Source organism: Uranotaenia lowii, chromosome 3 (genome assembly GCF_029784155.1).
Source record: "Uranotaenia lowii strain MFRU-FL chromosome 3, ASM2978415v1, whole genome shotgun sequence".
NCBI classification, from domain to species: Eukaryota; Metazoa; Arthropoda; class Insecta; order Diptera; family Culicidae; genus Uranotaenia; species Uranotaenia lowii.
The window spans coordinates 56228134-56253440 of record NC_073693.1 but is presented as its reverse complement, the minus strand read 5'-3'; the positions used below and the strand labels follow the sequence as shown (position 1 = coordinate 56253440).

The 25307-nt window shown below is 38.5% G+C and overlaps 1 protein-coding gene across 1 annotated transcript in view; it reads left to right on the top strand.

Moving 5' to 3' along the window:
- The first annotated feature begins 214 nt into the window (after window positions 1-214).
- The window catches only part of LOC129752212 (uncharacterized), an 81116-nt gene continuing 56023 nt past the window's right edge, over window positions 215-25307 (top strand). Inside the window, exon 1 of the mRNA XM_055748000.1 lies at window positions 215-1449. The gene's annotated coding sequence lies outside the window, so the exon portion shown is untranslated. The remainder of the gene's footprint in view (window positions 1450-25307) is intronic.

The window sequence follows — 25307 nt, the reverse complement described above, 5'->3', positions numbered from 1 at the left end:
CAAATAAATCTCATTCAAAGACAATTCCATTAATAAGATAGACGACTTCAAAATTCTTCATTGAATGTTTTGCTCACATTGAAAACGGAGAGAAGTTAGCCGCTCCCTTTCACTATTTTGAATTCTCGCCGCACCAGGGTTGAAGTGTGTTTTTTCTCCACTCTCGCATGCATTTTCGCTGTTGTCATTCCCCGTTTGACAGCTGGGCACCATTTTTGGTCCATCTCGCCCCGATACACCAACTCAGCTCTGCTCGCGAATGGCCCTGATAGCTGGCGACCTCTAAATGGCGATTGTTTTGCTTCGTGTTTCGCTTTTCCGTCTATAGAGTACATGGGAATCGGTCAATCAAATTAAGGGTGAAAGAAGTGTTTTTTTTTTTTCGGAGTGATCTTTGGGGTTCCTTTTGTTCCCGAAATCGTTTGCCACACAACCGGGAATCTAGTGCGTTAAATCAACGTCGCGGGTGCCTATAGTTTTGATATTATTGCGTTTGCGGACAGGTTGCGAACTAGTGGATAGTCATTGTACATGATACGGAAATTTCGCGAAACTTGTTGGTGTGTCCCATTATGAGGAATTCGGGCCACGGTGGATGGAAGGTGACATAAGCTGCATATTGGGTGATATTTTTTGTTGTTGTTGAGCTGCCTTCTCTTTAATATAGCTGCAAGCTGCAGTAGACGGCTACGTAGAAAATCGTGACGTTCATTGTGTGTTGTGTGATAGTTGTCGGTGCAATTGTTTGTACATACGGGGCTAAGCAATTGATAAAGTTCTACATCGAGTGTACATTCTGAAAGCTGATCAATCGAAGGTACTGAACTCGACACAGGTACTGATCGAACGATTCTGCTGTGTTATCCGTGGAGTAATAATCGTGGCGTAAAGCATGTGTAAAATTTGTGCAAAAAGTCGAATTTGTTTTGATTGTGTAAACTCTCAACTTCTGGGCGCTATCCTTGATGAATAATCTATCGTTTGATTCGTTCATCCTACTATTCGTAGTAAGTGCTTAATAAACCAGAAATCCAAATATCTGATAGGCTATAAAAAATAAAAATAAAAGCCAAGGACACTCTACCTACATTCTCATATTATTGGTTCAAGTGTTTAAGCTAATCAGTGTCGATTTATCGATAGTGGAGATGTGTGTTGTGAAGGTGTTTGTGTCGCTCAGCCCGAGGCTCAATGGATGTGTGATATGGGGCCGTCTCCAATGGTTCTAATCACGTAAACAATACCGCGTTGATCAATCGGAACAAGAACAAAATCGTCTCGTCAGAAAATCCATCTAGCCAGCCATAAATAAATACACGGCGCAGTTCGATGTGGTCCCGCACATTTAGTGTGTGTGCACACACATGAGACATCGTCGTCGTCTCGCATACAATCGGCACCGGCACATCTGGTGGACGTCGTCGTCGGCAGAACGAGCAGTTTGTTCGGGTAGGTACAGGAACACCCTTGGCCAATCACAGCGCCTGCACAGCACCGCAAGCGGGAACGAAAAGAAAGGTCCACTAATCTCCCGTCTCCCTCGAACACCTATAACTCGCTCTCGCTCACTCACTCAGCGGCATGGTTCTGAAAACCGTCCGTCGTCTGGCTGCATAGTTGGCCATTCTTGACGGCGGCTGTGAAGAGGAGACGATGTGTACGAATACCGATTTTTGTCACCGCCAGCCGCTCTTGGCCGCCGCCCACAGTCTCAGTGTAATCGAGGCCGAGGCCGTGTTTTCGTTTCTAACCTATCTCAATAATTTGGTTCCCGCTCCGGTCTCTGTATGTGCGAGTGTGTGTCTGTTTGTTGCTCCAGAGTATTTGCGTGTTTTTCACCATGGCATTGGGTTTTTGCGGCTTTTTATTTTTAGTTAAAACCGGGAACAATTCTATCCATCTTCCCTCGGAGCAGTGTGTAGGGACGTCGGGGTTTTTGCATCAACGCTAGTGAATGTTTACCTTATGGGCCTTTTCGTTGGCGTTGCCGGTGCTGTTGCAGCAAATAGAGACGTCTCTCGAAGGTGTGAACGCCGGTTTTTGCCGGCAAACCACTTGACCAAACGGCTGAATAATTGTTGAATCGCAATTGCATAATAGTGCAACTTTAAATGCCGGCGCAATTGATAACAATCTACTCAATAGGAAAGGAAATGATTTGAATAACTTAATTTTTCTGTAGCAATCCAACAGTATCCTACAGTGTTTGTGGAAAAAAAGTAGAAGAGGTGGTGTACGCGACACGACCGCAATGTTTACGTAGAATTACAATATTCTGTTTTGTTCTATATTAAATCGAAAACTGAACTGGGGTTTAGAAATGGATTAGTCTGTATTGTAAATTCGTGTAAAATTTATAGATGAACACGACAGTTATTGTTAACGAGGGTGCCGTACATTCTAGTATGTTTTGCAAGATATCAAAGTGATTATCAGTCTAACTCTGCCTTTCACCAACAGTCGATGGAAGGATAAAAACGAAACTGTTTGTTCAGCGTAAAAATCGTTTAATACGTTTGAAGTGCATAGGCGTTTAATTTTGCATCATAGTGCATGAAGCAGGTCAAGCGGGCAGTCTAAAATTAATCCTGAGAAATCTCTTTTAGATCATCATAAGACCACTGTCGCCTAATTTCGACCGCATGGTTTGGAACGCACTCATAGAATAAGCTGCTGACGGAGCTATTGCCGCCTTTTTATCAACTTTTTACCCCGCGGACTCTACGAGTTTATGTTTTATTGCTTCCTCCGGGTTTTTCTGATTCTCCCTCGTTCTACCAAAATCAACGCTTGCTTTGACGGATTGAAATATCCACTGTTAAATTTGATTTGCCTTAGCACGGTCAAATGCATGTCATTGAAACCAAAATGTAAACTAGCATAAACTGTAGATTTTGAGGAACACCATGATCAAATAAATAAATACAGAAATAATACCAGTTTTTTTTTTTAAATGTAGCACTTTTCCAACGAAAAAGTGAAAAATACGACTTCGGCCTCTCACGAAAGCCAGCTGATTTGGGCTTGGCTGTGAACGTGTGGTTTTGCATTGCAATGCTAATAAAATTTCACCCAACTTTCGAGTTTTTTTCATTTGTAAAAACAATAACTCTTAACAGCTTTTCGCATCGCGTTAAGAATAATTGTTTTTACAAATGGAAAAGGAATTAGAATTGTGTAAAAACCGTCTAGTACGATTCAAAGTGTACGTAGGTCGAGCAGAGACCAGGCAAGTAGTCTGAAATTAAATCTGGACCCTCATTCATTTTTGGGTCGGTCGCTGGATTGCGACCGCGTGGTACAGAACTCAATCACAAAATGAGCTGCTGATGGGGCTTTTGCCGCCTTTTTATGAACTTTTTTCCTGTGGAACGCTGCGAGTTTTTTTGTTGCTTTCCCTGGGTTTTCTGATTCTTCGTTGTACCAAAATCAACGCTTCCTTGGATGGATTCAAATTTGCCGTTTGTCGAATCTGCAGTGACTGCACCCGTTTTCGGGAGACGAAGACGAGTGTATTTCTTGGATACAGAAAAACGGCTACCCAATTGAGGCCACTCAGATACCACGTATGTCCACGTGGACAAGACCCAAACCCATACCCCCCTTTCCGTGGACATTTTCATCCCCCCATTTCCTCATAAGTTGACCACGTGGTATGTGAACAGCCCCTTAGGTACTACTGAACTGATTATTTCTTCCTATGCAGATCCCGAAGCTCTAGCCTTCTTGTTCTTAGAAGTCTTCGTCACCACTGCCTTCTCAATGGAGGTCACCCGGCATGTGAATGTGTTAAATGTTCTTTTGCTTCGATGTGCTCCGTTTTTAGTAGTAACTGGAGGAGCAGCACCTAGAATCGCGACACGGAACAACACGCATCCGCAGCGATGACATTTTTCAGCCTCTTTCGACGAACCAGCTGAATATTCTTCGGCCGGCATGATAGTTCCCCGCTTGATGTGGAAAACGAAAAGATTGATGTCCTCATGCAGTGCCATGAGCTTTGGAATTGCAGATCCGTCTCTCCGTCGATCTTATTAACCAGACGCTGGAAAGACAGCTTGCGGATCAACTCAAGGCAACGATTCCAGGCCGGAAACGATGCGGTTTCTTCACTTCTCCGGTGGCTAGCCGCTAGAGCACACTTTCGGGCAGCCGTGGTCGCCAGCTGCTTGTGGGAAGCCTTTCCTCCGGTTTCCTTGGTACGCGATGTTTTCATCTCGAAAGCACGAACACGAATGGAATTTGAGGCAGTGAAAGGCACTTCTTTTTATAACTTCGTGGGGAAGATTTCCGTTTCATTCGTATTTGCGCTGAAATAGTATTGGTGTACCAACACATAGCCGACCCAAAACGATGTATGGAAAAGATGTCTTTGAAAGAGGCGTTTTTCGTGACGGTCGGTCCGTTCGCGAATTTCAATTTGCCCCCCTATAGTGTTGCCGTAAGACGTAATTCTACGTCAAAAAGGCTTACTTCTGAATATTTAGAGAATTAAAGTTGATCCACTCAACATTCAATCAATGTCAAACATGTATTTTATCGTATTTTGTCATTTCTCGAGCCTTTTGATGTCTACAGGTGATGAGCCGCTTACCCAAGCAGCATTTGAGCATTTTTTCGTATGGATTCCTACCCGATCTGGAGCGAAAAACTAAATTATATCAAGATGAGATATTTGATACAAAATTTTTCTATCTGAATGAGTTATTATTCAGTACTCTTAGGATGTTAAAATATCTCGAATTATATCAAAAAATCTATGCGATCATAGATAAATTATATCAATTTTAGATATGCTCCTTTCAAGATTATATCTCTTTCAGATAGCATAGTTTGATATTGGACAGAACAAAACCTATCAAAATGATAACTCATCAAGATATTAGTGCTTCGAGAAAAATTTCTAGTGGAATGTCAATAAACCACATTAAATGCTAAAACCATACTCCATTTTTGTTTACCTAAAAATTGAATTCAATTTTATGGATTTGTTGAGCGAAACTCATTAATGCACGGTTTGGGCCGTTGACTTCGATGTCCGTGTTTCAAAAAAAATTTCACGTATATGAAAATATGATATAATCATTTTATTTTAGGACTATCCGAAAAAAATCTTTATCATTGAAAATGAGCTCAACCCCATTCAAGTCTGTCAATCAGAATAAGATATAATTCAGATTGGAGAAACTTAAAATCGATAATTTAGAGAACTTAATTATAACTGAATCAGATGTAAATATCTTGGTGAAATACGTTTGAGTTATTATTTTGATATAATCTCCTGATCGGGTAATCTTTTACAACTTCAATTGTTTTATAAAAGATTTTAAGCTAAAACTTTTCAGGTGTTTTCTGTTACAGTTCAGTAATCATTAAAATATACACCATAGCATATGATGTGCAATCCGAGATATCAACCAAACACTAGCGCTACAAAGTGCTCCATACAAGCGTTTAGAGACATTGGGAAGCTTTTAGGAACATAATTGAAAGGGAATCAGCTCCTAATGTTATTTTTGAATAATTATTGAGCAAAATTTTGTCATGAAAAGGTACTTGCAAGACACGCCGACAGAAATACATTCGATTTTTTTACAAAAATTTTCGAAAAATGTGCAAACAGCTCTCACATAAGAGCAGACATTCCAGAAGTGCATTTTTCATAAATGAAATACCACTCTTGAATAAATCTATAAATAATCTAAATCATTTAAATCTCCTTTCAGTACAAAAAACAACTCAAAAACTCCATTGATTCCAGAAAAAAAACCATCAAATTTGTTACTTTGGTTAACAGAAAACAGGATAAAATTCCAGTTTTTTCAACCAGGTTTTTTCCTTGTTAGAATGCTTTCCAAAACAGAACTTTCGTAAATTTAGCTTACATATATCTCCAACAATTTTTTGAATGAATGTTTTGGTGAAAATATCACTTTATCATTCAAAAACTTTTAAAATACTTAGGTGTGTTTTCAATCACAAGAAAAACACCAGTTTTTGAAACTCAATTTATCGTTTAGTAGCTACAACCAATATTTTTTCATAAAATATTTAAAACACTGGAAGAAGGCCTAAAAGTTGATTCTACTTACTTTTTAAGAGATCTCTGAAGAAAAAAGCCGTAGTAAAATGAGTTTTAAGTTCATCGAAAATTTACACTCTTTGTTTACCTTTTTTCCTATCTACAAAACGTCAAACATTTATCTGGCATCGCGGATATTCGAGGATGCTTATTTGGTTGTCCGTGTTCGAGATATTCCAATTCCAGACTAATTTGGGTCTTCAGCCCCTTGGTATTTACAGGGTGACAAAAAAGTCCTGTAAATTTTTTTTTTTGGGTCGCCTGTAGCCTATACGTTGCATCTCTCTGGTGCCATCTATATGTCAAATAAAAGGGCTAACTTTGCTGCCCATAGTGGCAGCTCTTTCGAAGCTGCGCTGCTGCCATCTGGGGTAGTACGATGTAGCGTGAGCAACATTCTGGGTGAACGATAAATTATAGACAACTTTACATTGCTTCGAGTTAAGTTTTCATAAATCCAAATGATTTTGAAAAAAAAAACACTCCTTTGAAAAATTGGAGTTTGTTTTAAAGTAAATTTAAATAAATTAGCCTGGTAGGAGAGTCAATTCTATCTGATAATTCCATTTTAAAAAAGTCCTGGACAACTTAGGGGGGAGGAGGGGGTATGAAAATATCCGCGGAGAGGGGGGTAGGGGTTTGGGTAGTGTCCACGTGGACATACTTACTTTCAAAACATTTTCTAAAGGTGAATAAATATTAAGATGTTTTAATCAAAATCTTAAAATTGCAAAGCTTTCCAGTTTAAGTTTAAGCAACTAGTAGCCAGTTGAAAGCAAGCTATAAATATGATAATTTTGAAATTAATAATAATTATTACAAATTAGATTAAATAAAACAATTTCAAATCTGTCCACGTGGACATACGGGGAGGGAGGCAGGGGTTTGCCAAATGTCCACGGAGGGGGAGGAGGGGGTCAAAAATCTCATTTTTCTGTCCATGTGGTATCTGAACGGTCCCTATGTGAATCAATCTTTTCGTCCATTTTCTTAACTTTTAATTTTTGCCAATAATCAATATTTTTTATCATATCTTCATATTAAACTTTATGCGATTCTCGTTGGTCTATATAAAAGAACGATTTTCTCGTTGTTACTTTAAACTATAACTATTGTATTTGGTTTAGTTGTTTCATTTAATAAATACGTTATTTAAAAATTTAAATAGTTTCAGCCTAAGACAGTATAAAATGTTAAGTTTTAATTTAAAATTTTCTACGGCTAGTGGTTGTATAAATATAATTTTCAATAAAATTTTCCTTAAAAAAAATGAGATCATGAGGTCCGATAAAAATACAAAACATTTTATAACCCTTGAACGATGGCAATTGAAAAGCATTTAAGTAAACTTGAATTGGGTAGTAATCCAAGGATATAATTTTTTTTCATGTCATCCACCATCAAATATAAAAATCCTCTTTCCAGCTTTAAAATTATTACGCCTGATTGTATGCAGCTGCAGAAGGAAACCTAATAGAAAAAAGCAAAAATTTATGTTTTTTCGAATAAAAAATTCTACCTTACCAATTGTTGGGTCTTTCCCAAATTTTAAAGGAACGTTAATTGACTACTCTTTTCACAAACTGCAATTGAAAATGTGCATTTAGCTCGAGTTTTCATTCAAAAATATGTGAAATACTCAGAATGGTTTTTGGAGTAGTAAAAAATTGACCTTTTTTGATGTCGTTTTGCGATGCTTCACGGTACATACACATTTTCTCCTATAGCTCACAATAATCTCTGAACCTTCTACTCCAAATCTGTATCCGTCATTTTCTGAAAATCCTAACCAAATCAAAGAAAATAATGATTTATTAGAAGCAAGTATTTCCACCCGTTTGTTTACATTTTCTTGCACACACACGAGCTGTCAAAAATTAGCTTCGAAATCGCGAATTAAGTTGAGAGCAGCTGTTATCGCTGAATATGTGAGAGGGTACAAACTCGGACACATATCCAACATATTCAAACACCTTAAACCGCTCGTAATCAACCGGAAAGTCCATAAATCGATACCTAGAGACCAGAGGCACCGAGGAGACACGATCTGGACGACCAAGGTCTGTGAGAACTCCAAGGTTGAAAAAGATTATACGAGACCGGACGCGCCGCTTGCGACGACTTTCCGAGACGTCTGAAGCTGGTTCGATCAGAGAAAGGTGGTGTAATTCCGAGATATCGTCTGTGAAGTATCTTGATGAGTTACTGAATAAAGCTATGAAAGTCAGATTCTGATATTCTTCTTATTCTTTGAAATATTGAGATTTTTCTGTGTGACCGGACTTTTTTGTCACCCTGTAAATGTTAAATTTCTCCAACATTTTTTTTTTTTTTTTGAAAAGTTTGTGATGGCATTAAACTGTCAAGAATAAAAAGATCAATTGCAGCCAAGTTTGTTTAGGGCTAAAAATTGTAAAAAAAAATTTCAGACAACTCCAACTAGGAAAAACAAATAAAATTTGAGCTTTATGAAACCTTCTAGGACCATTCATTCCTGTTCTCTTTTTTCAAATTTCACCGGTTTGGGTCAGGGTTTTTTTCCTGTTGGGGAGAGATTACTACCCCATGAACTTTTAGTTCCAAAATGTTCCTCATATAGCCTTTTTGTGACATATATCGCATAACTCAGTATTAAAGTTACATATAGGCCCTCAAATAGCCTTCTGTGGACTTGAAGTTACAAAATATTTCCTTAAAAAGCATTTTTTGTGACATGTCAATAGCATCCATTCAGTTTAAAAGTTGAAAATTGGCCCTAAAAAAGCCTTCTATTTATGGACCTCCAGGAATATAAAATGTGAACGAACACCACAAAAGGGCTTTAAGGGCTCCACCCTTAAAACTTTCCCTCTGGAAGAACGAAGGGTTTACAAGAAATCATAGAAACATTTGTGGTATTCAAATCCCTTCTCACGCTAAATTTGGTTCCATTTGATTGAGTAGTGTTCCAGTTATGCTAGAAAAATTTTAAGGACCCCCCTCCCCACTTTCTTTTTTGTCATGGGTCGATTCACGATGACGTATTCTCCCTTTTGTGGTGACAGTTCGCACGTCCTGTTTACAAAATTTAACGAACGAGAAATGGGGTGCGGCGAAATTTAACTCAAAACTCAGTTTAAGGATAGCAAAAAACCAAGTTCCATTTTGTGAATTAAATTTAGCGCATTTTTTTGGTTTCTCATGTTTATCTCTGTGGAAATGAACAGAAAATTGAAAATTCGTACAAAATTTCGAAAAGGAGGTTTGTTTATCAAAATGTTTCAACATGTTTTCAAAACCCTTCTTCAACAAATTTGTTCTCGACCAACCCACTTTGCATTGAATATCCTGGGAAAGCGCGTCAACTTGAAACAAAAAATCCCATCAAATGTCCAAATGTGGAAACTTCTAAAGAATTCGAATGTGCCGAATCGATTGTCAGGAAATTTCTTGTGTTATTTTGACCGGAAGCTGTAAAACAAATGCACATACTTATACGACAATACTATCCAGGGACAGAAGAATATAATATAGGAAAATTCTCCGGAAAACATTCCGAAAGAAAAGGCTTCACTATTATTTGTACGATATATTTTCGAGGAATAAAAATAACGTCAGTTAAACCACTAATCACACCGACAAGAGACTTATAGTACAAAATTCCTCTCAAAAAGCCTCCTATTGTCGACATTGCGCGGCAGCAATTCGAGCATGAAAATTTTACTGGTATCTACATTTCCGTTAACTTTCGAGCAGCGCCAAAAATCGAAATTGAGTGTCCAGTCAGTGGTCAGTGGTTTAACTTTTAAGTTTAAGTCCATTTATTCTAGCTGGATTTCAGCTGGATTAACAAACAAAATGATTGATTTCTCATTATTTGATACTTAAAAAATCTTATTTTCTTTTTAATTTTATTTATCCCAAAATTGAACTGAGAACTTTTGCTAAAAACGTGTGAATGAGAATTAAATGAGGACCGAAATGTTTGCTTTGCTTCCTCAGCGTGTAGAATTGGAAAATAAGGAATCAAAACAGGAATCGCGAAATGTCAAAAACAGTGAGGCCAGGCAGTGCGTGAATCGACCTATTGGAAGGAGGGAGGGGTACCAAATATTCATAGAACCAGGGGTGCCAAATATTCATAGAACCACCAAAACAAGTTTTTATTCTAAATAACGTATGTTTTGTGATGTTTCCATTGTAAAGAATACCTAAATAACCATCTCAAGGAAAGAAGCAACCCTCAAAACTAACAAATGGAACCCACCTCAAGGAAGGGGAAGGCCAAATTTGTCAATTTTTCCTTAATAGCCCACACTGAGTCGATTTTGGGTCATTCCTTAATTTCCCAAACCCTGGGGTCTAAAAAGCTTCGTTTTGATTCAAAACTCATCCATGATTTTTCCCAGAATTTTTAGGAAACGTTTACATGAGTAAATTTAAACTTTTAGGTTTGTATGAAAAATCAACATAAGTTTTGTTCTTCTGTGGAGTCGAGCCTGCTGATGGTTTTTGTAGCACTTTATAAATTCTCTAAAGGAAATTTTCCGCTGAACAACTTTGTGAAAGACATTAACTTAGTATCTTATTAGCCAAAAAAGTTATTAGCTGTTCAACAGGGATATGTCTTTTGGCGTTGAAAAACAATAAATTCAATTGACATAACTGCTTGTGCCTCGCAAAGCATTGCATGAAAAGTAGTCATGCAATACCTCGCTAAAAAGATACAAAGTTAAGGTCTTTCACAAAGTTTTCAGCGGAAGATTGCCTTTGGGGAAATTTTTAAATTGGCAGAAAACCATAAGCCTGCGGTTCCACAAAAGAAAAAAAATGATGTTGATTTTTCAGTACAAAATATTCAATTTTCCCATACAATCCTTAAAGTTCAAATTTACTCATGGAAACGTTACTTAAAAATTCTGCAAAAAATCATGGGTAAGTTTTGAACCAATAGGAAGCTTTTCAAACTCCAGGGTTTGAGAAATTCAAAAATTACCCCCAAATCGACTGAGTCTTATTCCGTATACTTAATTAAGATTATCACCGTTAACCAGATACCCAAATTTACAACAGTTGTTAAACCCCGATACCCACTCATTCTCCGTAACCGGCTGAATTCAAACATTATGCCATTCAATTGGCAAACGATAACAGTTGAGATTCACTCAATTCCGGTCTTTCGCTATAATTGACCCAAAAAATGACCTACCTTGAGTGCTCATTATCACTGCTCTAATCACAACCAGAATACCTGAGCTGGTTATATGCATATGTAGGTCAACGTATAGAGACCACATCACACCACGTCCCCGAACGATTCCATCAATTTTGAAAACCTTGAAATTCTTCCGGGGCATTCGGAAAAGTCCTTAGAACGTGCCGGACTGCACCATGGAGGGCTTAATTCTTGCGAATTAATTGTCACCAACAAGTGAACGGTTGATCGGGGCTTGGTCTGTTTCTATCTTTGCCTCGCTCTCTATCTCTCTCGCTGCCACTTGCTGTTCAATACAAATGTCCGATTGCAACAATCAAAGCATTTGCATTTGCAATTTGCATGGACCCGGACGGAAGGCCGGCATCAGTAGTGTGCAAACTCGATTCAGAGCAGTTCACAAATATGTACATTTCTATTTACCCGGAGATTTCGTGCTCCCTTCTGGCTGGCCGGCTGCTGCTCTCATGGTCAAACCCGGCAGAGGCCGGCCATGGCGATTGCTCTTGAAAAATTCGACCGGGGTCGGGATGTTGGGGTTGGTCCAAACCGAAGCCGTGCGCCGCAATTGGAAAATATCCAGACACTATAGCGAAATGGCGAGCCCCAGCTAGTGTAAACTAAACCAATACTTTGTTGTCCTCGCCTTCGGGTGGAAAACTAATACTTTGTTGCTTGGAAATTGATTGGAAGTGGTTGTCGTTTTGAACGTTTTGTTGATATTAAGGGCAAAAATAGCCTCCCTTTCAAAATCGTTCGATTTTTGCTCCCCAACAACAAGTTTCATAATTTTGATAATCCGTGCGATTGAATTGCCGCAATGAAGATAAACATTCAAAGATAAGCGTTGACCATTTATAGCAATGTTTCCCTTTATCTCTGATGGACACCAAACCAAGCGAAATCATCGGAAGAGGGCGTGAGTGGAGAGGAAAACTCTAGACCTGACTAGACAAACATGAGCGCTGTACATACGTAAGAGAATCACGCGAGGACGGATTTATGGATTTGGTAGGATTTTTTTTAAATTTAATACTCACAGTTTGACATCAAGTAAAACAATCCATGATAATCAATGCATTCGAAAAAAAGGCACAGTTAGGACTTAAACTTTATTTGGGTCAAACTTATCTAATTTTAACTGAAACTGATTGGAAGAGTTATTTTTCTGAATAACTTATTCTCATTAGTTTGCTCCGTTAGTTTCTACTTTGTTATAAACTCTAACAAATGGTATGGGAAGGTCACAAGTGTGAGGCAGTTTCTCGTATTTCTATTAAAACAATGATTTCGTTATTATCAATCAACATTAAAAACAAACATTTTCCTAAAGTTTATTGCTGTTTATCGACCTTATCGGTGAAAAGTGATGTCCTTTTTAGTAAGAACATTACAAGACTATAAAAATTTTATAGACGGATCGAAAGTTAGACTAACGGTGAGTAAATTCTTCATAAAATTTATTGCTGTTATTTGAACATTTTTTGCTAGCTCAGATAGCAACATGTTTCTTGTACGGATAAATATTTGTTTGCCTGCTTTCCAAAATCTGAGTTTGTGAAGTCTTATTTCGAAGCAAACAATGAACTAGACATTATTTTTGGATGTCCCTGTTTAATCAGCCTGGTTACGGAAATTCAGTTTGTAAATTCAGATCAATCTGGCTGGCTCCAGTTATCGATGGGTTGAAATAATTTTTGAAAAGATAAATGTGTTTCCTTAACCGAAACAGGTGTTCTAATAATCGACAAGTGCGATATCAGTTATCAAATTTTTAGATTCAAAAGGCTTCTGGTGGAAAAATTAAAAATTATTGGACCGATTTGAAACGAAAAATTCTAATACCGTCTATTCAATCGAAAAACTTTTAAATTTTACTCATCTGTATCTAGTTAGCTAGCGAACTACTAAACATTAAAATGTAAACGAACCATCAAATAGAGTTTCCCAAGTACACATTTCAGTTCTTCCAGACACTAAAAAAGAGATAATAAACTTAGTTTCGAATCAACACTAAGTTTTATAAATTTTGTGAGGATTTATAAATTCCTTAAAAGCGTAAGAATGTCCTTCCTTCAGATTCTGAAGTAAAATAAAAATCGTTTAAAGAACCTTAAAGTTTGAAAATAATTTATCATGAGTTGTTCTTGTATAAGTGGTGGAAAAAAAGAAAAATTTCCATTGATTCTGGGATGAATAAAAATTCCGTCCATATTAAAAAACATTTAGTATTTGGGATAAAGCGCCTTTTTGCGAAAATGCTAGAAATATCTTATTTTAGATTGAAAAATGCAACTCTATTCCCCGTTATTCCAAGAACTTTATCCAAAAATCAGATTTTGAACAAGAAACAAAAATAAAATCAAAATAATGTATTCAAAAAAATCCTTAAATTATTTCTTATTCCAAAAATAGTGATTTTTTTTTATTTTTTGAAGAAATTTTTTACATAGTGGTTCTAAGTGACGTGAACATAATTATTTTATTGTTGTTTATTGTTTATTTATTGATAGATCCTAGGCTTCAGCCTTTCACCTTTAATGGTGTTTACAAACTAACTTAAATCTATTTTTGATTTGTTCTCTGGACATATTCAGTTTTATAGCGTAAGCATGTTCATTGTAGAGCGCCATCATTCTGTATATTGGTTCATTGCAAGCGTAGTTTTTAAAAAGACATACACCGTCTTAGCCGATTTTAGGCTTTACAGATTGAATGGACAGATGACATGGACAACTTAAGATTAACATTAAACACCCAGTACCGAGATGGGAATCGAACCCATGTCATCAGTGGACCAGCGATTACCGTCTTAGCACGCTAACCACTCGACCACCGAGACAAACAACGTAGACGCAGACGTAGTTTTGAATTCGGTTAGGGAGCTGGAACGGTCGTAAGCTGTGTACCCAAGTAACCATAAGCATTAAGCCAAAACCCTTAATCAGCATTACATCAACATTTCTAATGCAAGTTAGCAGGAAATCAACATTTCTAATGCAAGTTGGCATTATATCAACATTCATGATGCTTTTTAGTTTTACATAAGCATTATTAATGCATAGAAGCAATAAAGAAAATTAGCACTAATGGTAGCACTATATGCACATATAGAGCTACTATATAAAGTTATCAAGCATTAAGAGTGGTGTGACCCGAACAGTACTTGAAGTACGGGTTTTTTTCACCCACCTTATCAGCATCAAGAGTGGTCGAAATGGTAAAGGCGCAAGGAAAGATAAAGACTGCTGCGGGATCCTCGGTTCGAGACTCATCAAATGTAATCTATAATTCAATTATAATCACTTCTTATTTCATAGAAGAATTCATTAGGCAGGCATAATACTTCATTCAGCAGGTTGATTGATGTTGTAGATAATAATTATTTTTTTTAAATTTTTGTTCATTTTAATTATTTAAAGAATAATAATTAAATAAACAAAAGGTGTTCTAAGTATGCATTGTTAATGCTTTTATACGGCTTGCGAAAAATGACGTTTTGATGGTGCACTAATTCAGCATTTGTAATGCTTATTAAAGGCTATGTTGTGATAGCATTTAATCAGCTCGCTATTTCGCCTTTTTAGCATTAAACCTGCATTATATACGCATATAGTGAAAAACAAGCATTATTACAGAGTTATATATGGGAATATAGTGTTGATTAAGGGCTATGTTTTAGTGATTATGGTTACTTGGGTAGACTGCTACGTCCTTCGTTAGGAGAAATCTGTGACATCAAATACGGTAAAAAATATTTTCCACAGGTCAAATCCTTTAAAAACAACATGTCGATTGATTTTCTGCGATTTTCTAGTGATTCCAAGCCAACCAGCATACACAAAGCTCGATATTCTGGCATATCTTCTTGCCAGCCAAGGTTTCTCAAGGCGTACCTTAGAAATCGTTTTTGAACTCTTTCGATTCTATTCTTATGAACATTGTAGTATGGCTGCCACACAATACTTGCATATTCGATAGTGGTTCGGATAAGTCCAACATAAATCGAGACGATAGTATAAGGATTGCCCAACTCGTGACAAATCCTGGTAACCATCCCATTTTTGCGCAGCACTGACAGAAGAGCTTTAATATTTATAACGTCAAAAGCTTTAGACATGTCTGTATATATGACGTCAACTTGCGAACCCTGCGTCATCCATTGAGAAGTGCGGAAAAAAAATTCTGCTAAATTCGTCACAGTAGATCGCTTTTTTAAAAATCCATGCTGAACATCTGCCATCTTTCTTTCTAGTCATGGGTACATCTGGTCGTAAATTATGCTCTCGAACATTTTTGGTATAGCAGAAAGAATTGCTACCCCTCGATAGTTTTCAGCGGGCATTTTTGAACCATTCTTGTGAATCGGCAAAATGTGTGAGATCTTCCATAGTTTGCTAAACAAACCATCACGAATGGAAGCTGAGAAGAGCAATTGTAGTGACTTTTCAATAGCTCCCACGCACTTTTTAAGAAATGAATTTGAAATACCATCAGGTCCACTTCCTTTGGATTCATCGAGCTGAGAAATTTTCTTCTGATTAAGTGTAAGATTCCTCCCACTTTCAAACAGGGTTGGTCTCTTTATTTCATTTGATTATTTTTAGATAATTCATTGTCTTGGAAAACCCTTTGCAATTTTTTTGGTAAATGGAAATACGATGATAATTCCAGCTGGTTTGAAACTCTACAAAGTCTTATTTTCAAAATGGTGCTCATTTGTCTTATATAAAAGGTTTGGTATGTAGAGTATGGTGGGGTAAAAGTACGACTTTAGTGCTATTCTATTTTTAGAAAATTTTCCAAAAAAAAACAAGAACTTTGATTCTTTAGACTTTTATCTCTCTTCTACAAAATTACGAAGATAAATCGATTGACGCATTTGATAGCAGTAGTGAAAATGCCTAACTGCTATCGAAACGTACTCTTACCCCACCTCTGGGGCAAAAGTTCGAATGATGTGGGGTAAAAGTACGACCAATCAAAATTTCACAATTCTGCATGAAGTCAACACGAAAATTATTTTGTATTAATCTCTGCTTACAGCAGCAGCTTCTTTGTTCGCTTCTGATACATATCCTATACATGGGCAAAAAACCTGCGCGAATTTGGAGCTCTCACTAACTGTCCATATTCAGCAGGATTTCGAAATCCAGTTCTCATCGTATTTGAGCAATTTGTTACGCGAGTAAGTCTTGTAGAAACAAAAATATGCGCTGATGTTTCCAGAGCATTTAAAAAAGAAGTTAAAATTTTCCGTTCAGATTTATTTCAGTAGACCCTTCGTACTTTTACCCCATTTGCAGTTCGTACTTTTGCCCCTTCAAGGTTTCTTATGATTCACAGTTTATTGTGCAGAACAGAGACATAGTAATTTAATTCTTTCTTCGACATTTGATAGTGATTAAAAACAACTAAAAAGACACATTAAAACTTTCATTGAAAGCCAGACTTTTGATTGCACAAACATGATTGCCGTTTTTTGAAATATTACATCATTCAAGCAAAAAAGCAACTTTACCTCATTTTTCGGAGTATTTTCAATTTCTACGAAAAAAAATATGGTTGGTTGTTGGCAGTCTAAATCACTATCAATCCACGCCAGAGTTTTGAATTTTCCTGTACTCGGTTTGTGATTATCCCAAAACGTACTTTTACCCGACTCGTACTTTTACCCCACCTTACTCTACATATGTACGTCCTCAATGGACGCGAAAATTACTGAACAGGCGGGCGTGAAAGTCGACATGGAGAAATTTTTGAGGCCGAGAATTGTTCCTACGAAGATTTAAACCCCTAGAAAGGGGACCACCATACAAATTTAAAAGAAAAATTTAGAAAAACTCCAGTAATTCGTGGAAAAAATTCAAAAAAAATTGCATGTAAGTACATGTTTCTTGTGGATCGGGGAAACATATTGCTGAATAAAGTTATTCGCCTTCATTCATTTCAGGAGCATAATCAGTGAAAATCTGTCAAAATCACGGACCAAAAAGTGCTGATGTACATACCTTATTGGACTGAGTCGATTTCAGGTCATTTTTGAATTTCTAAAACCCTGTAATCTAAGAATTTTCTTTTAGGTTCAAACTCATCCACGATTTTTGCAGAATATTTAAGTAACGTTTTCATGAGTAAATATGAACTTGTATTTTTGTATGGCAAAATTGAATATTATGTTCTGAAAAATAAAAAACCAAGCCTAGTTATGGATTTTGTGCTAATTCACAATTCCGCTGAACAACAGTGATGTCAATTTTTTTTTTAGACAGAGGTTTATTTATTAAGGTATTTTAACTGTAAAGTGTAATTTTGCCGAGTGGAAGTAATGTCAATTGTTTTTCAATGCCGAAAGACATACCCATATTCAAATGCTTATAACTTTTTTGCATAACAAAATACGAAGTTACGATCTTCGACAAGGTTGTTCAGCGAAAAATTTCCTTTGAAAAATTTGAAAATGGGCTCATACCAAAACCCATTACCACAGAAGAAAAAAAAATTATTAACAGTTCAAATTAACCTATGTAAACGTAGCTTAAAAATTCTGCAAAAATGATGGATGAGTTTAGCGCATAAATGAAGACCCCAGGGTTTGAGAAATTTAAAAATGACCTCAAATCGAAAGCGTCTTATATATTCTCGGGTTTTTTTTTCTCCAGGCCAGGCAAATTGATTTCTAAAAAAGAACTGTTTGCAACATGGGCACCTGTTTAATATAACTCCACGTGGAAAAGAAGGCACGAGTCACCCATGCTGTTAGATAAGCGAAAAGATATCAAACGAAGTTGCATTAATCTAGGAGCAAAAATAATTGAACAATTCGTTTTACTAGGATTCCGGATAAAATTAAAGTCATCCTGTTCAGAAATTTACTTTAGGGACGATAAATGAATAAATACAAGAATCATCTTCACTGTTAACTGAACACACATTTGAATAATTCGTATGACACTCGTGTTACAGTTATAACATCAGGAGACATCAGGAATATGTTTTTAACAATCCATAAAAATGAAAAAAAGAAAAAGAAATTGATTACAGAATATTTTCTGTAAGATTTGAAGAATACTTTTCTCAAATAGAAGCGTTCATTGTAATGCTTAAATACAAGGATTGAGCTAGTCTAGTTAAGGGCTACCATACGTACTCTTTTAAGAGTACATGAACTCTTTTTCGATCGAGAAATGGGCGTACTCTTCTTCTTGTGAAATATTACCACATGTACTCTTTTTTTGTTGAAAGACATTTGATCAGAAAAACCAACGTATTTTATGAAGTTGTTTCAAATATTATGCAAAAATTACGAAAGGAATACAGCTTACAAAAAATTACTTTAACATTTTGTTTTAATAATCATATACATTTTAAGTCGTTATAAACAGTGCAAGCATCAATCAATATGTACAAAATTTAGGTATTTTAGTACAAGAATATTTGAAAAGAAAATTTATAATTAACAGTTTTGATTAGATTGAAATATCTCGAATTGTTGAAATTGAAATATGAAAAAATGTGTTATCATATCGCGATATTTTATTAAGGTATTAAATCTTAAGTAAGAGTGACCTTAATGGGTTGAATTCCAAAAAAATGGTATTAGATTGGCGTTTTTGGCATGTTTACTAACGTTCGGTTAAATAGAACAATAAAATCCATGTATTCAAGAACCGAGCTATGCGCCTGAATGATATGCAATACCAGAGCAAAAGGAGAGGGTTTGTCAATGTATTTCGTTTAATCCGAGGTTTCACTTTGGCTGGTAAACGGTGGATAATGTGCAACACGAGACCCCATAGTGGTCATATCACCTCTTATTCACAACCCCTATCTCTACCTCCCCGCGGTGCCGGCTGGGGTGCGAGTAACCTAAGCGGAGATCGGGTACCCAACCCCGGTGGATGCTTTGGTCGCATGCAGACTGAGAAGGTGGCCGCACGCGTCTGTTCCCCAGGTCAGGGGCGGCGTGCAACAACAACCGAGCGTCTGTTCTCCAGGTCAGGGGCGGCTCAAACAGCGTCTGTCTTGCAGCAAGCGGCTGAATTTATGAAATGCGGCTCCCGCCAGCTAAGTCCAAGATGACAGCCCCATCGCGGGATAGGGACTTTAGGCTAACAACCTACTGCTCCCGATTCATAACTTGCATGCACTTGACTTTTAGCATGAAAACACGGACACGAATTGGAACTTGGAATGTTTTAACCCTTGCCCAACAAGGCAAACTGGAACAACTTGCTAGAGAGGCTAGCCGCCTCAAGCTTGAAATTCTGGGACTGAGCGAAGTCCGTTGGCCTAATACTGGAGAACACAAGACACAACCCGGGCAAGTCCTGCTTTACTCTGGCATACGAGGAGAACATGCTACTCGGGAACGAGGAGTTGGTTTCCTGTTAAGCCCGCAGGCCTACGCGGCCCTCATTAGATGGGAACCGATAAACGAAAGAATAATCGTAGCCAGAATTAGAACACGGGTTATAAACCTTACAATGGTCCAGTGTTATGCGCCAACTGACGTTGCCGACTTGCAGGAGAAAGAGCAGTTTTGCAGTCAACTGAACAGCGTGGTTGAGAGAATTCCGAAGGGTGACATTCAAATCCATTTGGGCGACTTCAACGCAAAGATTGGCTCCGACAATCAGGACCTTGAGCGCATCATGGGGCGCCATGGCCTAGGACAGATGAGCGAAAACGGAGAGCTGTTTGTAGAATTTTGTGGCAATAACAACATGGTGATCGGTGGATCGCTCTTCCCCCATCGACCAGCACATAAGGTCACTTGGGTATCCCGAGATGGCCGAACAGAAAATCAAATTGACCACATCTGCATCAGCCGAAAATGGAGAAGGAGCCTTCTTGATGTCCGCAACAAGCGAAGCACAGCCATTGCATCTGACCATCACCTCGTCCTTGGCGAGATACGACTGAGAGTTGCACGTGTCCAACGGCGCGAGGAGAAAGTCGGGTGTCGATACGACGTCCGCCGGTTGGAGAATCCAGAGGTGAAAAGGGCATACGTTGAACAGCTAGAATCCCGAGCCTCGGAGCTGCCGACAGACGGAACAGTCGAAGAACAGTGGTGTGGAATCAAGAATGCCTTTATCACGACGAGCCATGGTACTCTCGGTAAAGTTTGTGGAAGAAGGAGTGAATGGATGTCGGATGAAACTTGGAGGATGGTCGATGATCGGAGAAAGGCGAAAGTCGGAATTGAGCAGGCATGTACCGGGTCAGCCAAAGCAGCCGCCCGCTTACGATATGCGGAGCTGGAAAAGGCAGTTGAACCAGCTTGTAGACGGGACAAGAGAGCCTGGACAAACTCCCTAGCCGAAAAGGGAGACAGAGTCATCGCCAATGGAGATATCCGATTAATTTATGACATTTCTCGCCGCCCTAGTGGTACAAGAACTAATGCGAGAATGCCGCTGAAAGACCGAGCAGGTCAGCTGTTGACAGATCGAACAGATCAGCTCAAGCGTTGGACTGAGCACTTCGAAGAACTCTTCCGAGTCACGAATAGCGATGGCCAACAGAACCCGCAGCTCGAAGCGCCAACACTAAAGGCTGAAACACAATACAGCGTCGATCGTCGCGTCGCGTCAGCTGTCAACGCCGTCGTCCAGTACTAAAACGCTAACGCGACGCACCCTACGATTTTTGCGTTACAATGCAGCGTCGAAGACATAGCAACGGAAACGTTTGTTTTGATTTGTTGCTTCCGATAAGCAGTGTAAAGTTTGTTTCTGGAAGAATCGTTTGTTCGTCTCCTAGCGAATTAGAAGTCAAATCATTCCAGTCAATACCGTTGGCGGCATTTTTGTGCGATGGAATCACAACTTCACCTCTGCGGAATGGGCATCTCCCAGCCCAGGATCCAGTCAACAATTACCAATCCTCCAGCCGGAAGTGGATCGCCAGGCTGCACAATGCCTACAATCACTCCAGAGTAATTTCAACATTCGTATGGTAGAGAAGAAATAAGCTTGATTGCCTCCCAGAGAAGAAGACGGTAGCTACGCCTGCAGAATGGACAGCTTCCAGCGTAGGAGCCTTCAATGGAGGATGATCACCCACCAACTCAATTCTTCCTCCGGTAGTGGACCGAAAATTCCCACAGTGTCAATAGTGATAGTGATTGTTTGTGGATTATAAATGTTAATTATGTTTCAGAATAAATTTATAGAAATATAAAAATGTAAATAAAATACAATTCGTGATTTTTGTGCTTCCCGTAAATAACGAATTAATTTATTTTAAATGCATTGAATTTATTTCTATTAAGTTTTGATTTACCAATACACTTTTTATAATATTGTAGAGATATTAAATTGATGTCTGGCTGAAATTCAAACAAACACTGCCTAAAAATTATCATTGACGCGCTGCCATTTCCAAATTTTTCAAAAACAGAGCGTCGACGTTGGAGGACGCTGCTGTTTAGAACAAGTTTTGCATTTTAGTACAAGGTCTTCACTGACGCGACGCATCATTGTGGTGGCTCAAACGGAAAACTATATCCTCAAAATGAAATGTCAACGCGACGCTGACGCGACGCGACGCACGACGGGCTATTGTGCTCCCACCTTAAGTCGCATAAATGGCGTCAACTCGGAAGCGCCATCGCTGGCTGAAATAGAAGCGGCAATCAAAAACATGAAATCCAACAAAGCACCTGGGATCGATTGCATCCCTGCTGAAATGCTGAAAGCCGACCCTGCCCTATCAGCACAAATGTTGCACCGTCTTTTCGCTGACATCTGGGATACTGCAACATTCCCGGCCGACTGGATGCAGGGTATCCTCGTAAAGGTCCCAAAGAAAGGAGACCTGACAGAGTGCGGTAACTGGCGAGGCATAACGTTGATCTGTACAACCCTCAAAGTACTCTGCAATGTGATTCTGAACAGGATCCAGGAGAAAATAGACGCTACACTCCGACGGCAACAAGCTGGATTCCGATCTCGACGATCATGTGTGGACCACATCACAACGCTACGCTGCTGGTGTTCGTTGATTTCGAAAAAGCATTCGACCGACTTAACCATGAAAACATCTGGGCGGCTCTAAGGCGACGAGGGGTCCCAGAGAAACTAGTCCATCTCATCGAAGCACAGTATGAGGCATTTTCGTGCAAGGTCTTGCACGGCGGTGTCTTGTCCGAACCAATCCCGGTAACTGCTGGAGTGAGACAAGGATGTATTCTATCACCGCTACTTTTTCTAATCGTAATGGATGAGATTCTGATTGGATCGATTGACTGTGCACCGAACCGAGGATTGCCGTGGAATCCTTCAACAATGGAGCAACTGAACGACCTTGACCTGGCTGACGATATTGTTTTGCTCGCCCAAACACAACCAGATATGCAGAGCAAACTCGACGACCTCACCGAAAGTTCCAAGGCAGCAGGTCTCAAAGTCAATGTCGGAAAGACCAAGTCGATGGAGATCAACATAGCAAATCCCTCCAGTTTCATGGTAGCTGGGCAACAAGTTGAGAAAGTGGAGTGCTTCCAGTATCTTGGTAGCCAGATTACGCCTGATGGTGGTACCAGAAAAGACATCGAAACACGGATCAGAAAGGCCCGATTTGCGTTTGCGAGTCTCCGAAACATCTGGCGGTCACGCCAGATCTCTCTACGAACAAAAATCCGAATCTTCAATTCAAACGTCAAATCCGTATTGCTGTACGGGTGCGAAACTTGGTGCACATATGCGGTAACGACGCGAAAACTGCAAGTATTTGTAAACCGCTGCCTGCGGAATATCATCCGCGCTTGGTGGCCTGGCAACTGGATCTCGAATGAGGAACTACATCGCCGGTGTCATCAAAAGGCGCTAGAAATCGAGATTCGGGAACGTAAGTGAAGATGGATTGGGCACACGCTGCGAAGAGATGAAAACGAGATTTGCAGAGAGGCGCTAGATTGGAATCCAGAAGGTCATCGAAGAAGAGGCAGACCCAGAAATTCGTGGCGGCGAAGCCTAGCCGCTGAAATCCGAACTGTTGACGAGAATCTTGACTGGGACCAGGTGAAGACGCTGGCTCCGGATCGTCAACAGTGGAGGTCTTTTACCACGGCCCTATGCACCGGAGGATCGGCGCGGGATCATTAAGTAAGTAAGTAAGAGGTTTCACTTAACCGAGGTGGTCCCTCCTCCGATTACCTCGGGTAAGCGGGGTTTTGTTGTACATCCTTTTGCATACCATCCGGGCGGAAAATTCGATATATATAAGAATCTTAGGTCTTCCTGATGGCTGGCATAACGCGGGGGCCCAGAAAACTGGAATTCTGATGAGCGGGGTTCTACTGTTTAACGTTTCTCGTTTCTCCTGACTTTTGGATAAATTATCTCAATGTTCTCTTTTTGGTGTCGCGAGATATGGTAACGCCTAGTTGCCCTACTTTGGACCCTTATACGGGTAATTTATATAAACCCATGTTTTTCTCATACATGGACGGGTATTTCGAGTTTTTTTTTATAAATCCCATTCGTAGTTAAAGGTCTTGTCTGCAAGTATCAATAAGATTTTTTATCGTTAGTTTTACCGTTTTTGATAGATTTACAACGATATGAATGATCAAAATTTCTTATTTTGAACCTACTGTTCCTTTTTTGGTACTGGATTAGTACTCTTCATTGGACCTAGATCTAAAATGCCAGTAAAAAGTTAGATTTCTCGACAAAAAAATCAAACACTTAAGTGAATATTTCATTTTAAATAGAATAAAAGAACCATGCACTAATATTTGGATTTTAAAAAAGATTTCAACTGATTTTCCCTCTTCAGCACATTTGTTAGCAGCATAATATGTTTCTATGTTTACTTGTAGCTTATTCACCTAAAGCTGACAAAAAATGTTGGCACAGGTTAATATAGGTTCCTTATTAGGCCCTTATGAAAATTTGCACCTTAATTGATTGGTTAGTATTTAAAAAATTTAAGTCAGATCTAAAAATGAAACATCATAGTCGGCATTTTAGGACCAAAGTAGGCTCTAGGTCCAAAGTAGGAGCACTCACACTATATAAAAAGCGATTTCTGTTTGTTTGTTTGTTTGTTTGTTTGCACACGATTAACTCAGCCGTCTTAAGACCTACACAGCAAAAATTATTTCCTGTAAAATTACGCAAATGTCCTGTAACAAAAAGGGAGCAGGACATTTACCGTAATTTTACAGGTCGAAAACATGATTACGTCACATTTAATTTTTAGTGTACAAATTTTGTACAGGACATTTGCTGTGATAATAAATGAATCTTCGTTAACTTTCAAGGAAAACAATTTAAAATTACAGGTTTTGTTAATTACAGGTGATTTATTTTAAAGGTTGCAGTTTTCAGTGACACGTAATAGTCAAAATTAATTTTGTGTAGAAAGCTGAAATTTGGCATGAGTACTCAAAATCACCAGGAATGATGAAAAATGTTTTCAGATTTTCGAATGACCCCTTTTGAAGGGGGTCGTCCATTGACGCTATTATACAAAGGATTGAGATGAAAATCAGCACACAGAAGTTTTCAGACACGGACAATCGATTTCAAGTATGAAATTTTATGTGAGGGACCAGCAAAAGATGTCGTCCATATTAATTATTCATTGTTTTTGCGATATTGATGTTATTATATGACGATTTGAGATGAAAATTGGCACCAGGGGGCTTTCTAAACCAGGCGATCGATTTTTGATGTGTCAAATTTTGGATAATGGGGTGTCGAAAGAGGTCGTCCATATTAACTGTTCACTTTTTTTTCAATATTGACGTTATTATACACAGGATTGAAATTGGACACGGAAGCTTTCAGGGACGGACAATCGATTTCAGGTATCAAAATTTATGTAAGGAACCAGCAAAAGGGGACGTCCATATCAACTGTTCACTGTTTTTACGATAGTGACGCTATTTTACCCTATTGTATTGGCATTTTATCAATGTTTCTGCAATGAAATCGTGATTTGGCAACCAATCGAGGCTGAAATCTGTTACAGATGGTGTATAAGAAGTCCAATCAATCCCTTATTTTGAACTTT